The sequence below is a fragment of the Bison bison genome, unplaced genomic scaffold (assembly GCF_000754665.1).
Source record: "Bison bison bison isolate TAMUID 2011002044 unplaced genomic scaffold, Bison_UMD1.0 scf7180017864107, whole genome shotgun sequence".
Classification (NCBI taxonomy): Eukaryota; Metazoa; Chordata; class Mammalia; order Artiodactyla; family Bovidae; genus Bison; species Bison bison.
This window is the reverse complement of record NW_011494679.1, coordinates 48,643-49,641: the sequence shown is the minus strand read 5'-3', so window position 1 is coordinate 49,641 and position 999 is coordinate 48,643. Positions and strand designations below refer to the sequence as shown.

At 50.7% G+C, this 999-nt stretch overlaps 1 protein-coding gene across 1 annotated transcript in view; it reads left to right on the top strand.

Annotated features, from left to right (window-relative positions):
• MMP1 (matrix metallopeptidase 1 (interstitial collagenase)) overlaps nucleotides 1-999 on the top strand; it is an 11,792-nt gene that overhangs the window by 6,447 nt on the left and 4,346 nt on the right. The gene's annotated exons all lie outside the window — the stretch shown is intronic.

Here is a 999-nt window from a genome sequence, read left to right as displayed (position 1 = left end):
TCTGAGCCACCAGGGAAGGCCCCATCCCTTTGCATCCCTTTGCAATTATTTTGCTATATTTTTCTATTTGTTTATATTCCTGAGATGGCTTATGCCTGTATGGGGGAAATACTATACAGTGAGGTACCACTTCAAATCTCTTGAAATCTGCAGTGGTTGGAGTGTTTCCACCAAGAAAGTAAGCAAAGGCTGCAGACCAGAACTCCTGTCCACCTGCACTTTGGAGAGCCACGTGTTAAACACTAACCCACAAGCCACCAGTGCCCGCCGTAGAAGGGCCTGGATGACACCAGAACTTGTAACCCACAAGCCACCAGTGCCCGCCGTAGAAGGGCCTGGATGACACCAGAACTTGTAACCCACAAGCCACCAGTGCCCGCCGTAGAAGGGCCTGGATGACACCAGAACTTGTAACCCACAAGCCACCAGTGCCCGCCGTAGAAGGGCCTGGATGACACCAGAACTTGTAACCCACAAGCCACCAGTGCCCGCCGTAGAAGGGCCTGGATGACACCAGAACTTGTAACCCACAAGCCACCAGTGCCCGCCGTAGAAGGGCCTGGATGACACCAGAACTTGTAACCCACAAGCCACCAGTGCCCGCCGTAGAAGGGCCTGGATGACACCAGAACTTGTAACCCACAAGCCACCAGTGCCCGCCGTAGAAGGGCCTGGATGACACCAGAACTTGCTATGTATTTGATCAAAACCTTTTTTTTTTCAAATTAGGTTCTACATGCGCACAAATCCCTTGTACCCAGAAGTGGAGCTCAATTTCATCTCTGTTTTCTGGCCACAACTCCCAAATGGACTTCAAGCTGCTTATGAGGTTGCCGACAGGGATGAGGTCCGGTTTTTCAAAGGTAATACTTTCAATTTTTGTTGTTCTTTAGTCACTAAGTCACATCTGACTCTTGCAACCCCATGGATTGTAGTCTGCCGGGCTCCTCTGTCCAATTAGCTCTCAGTTTTTACCAGTTGGGGCTTCCCTGGTGGCTC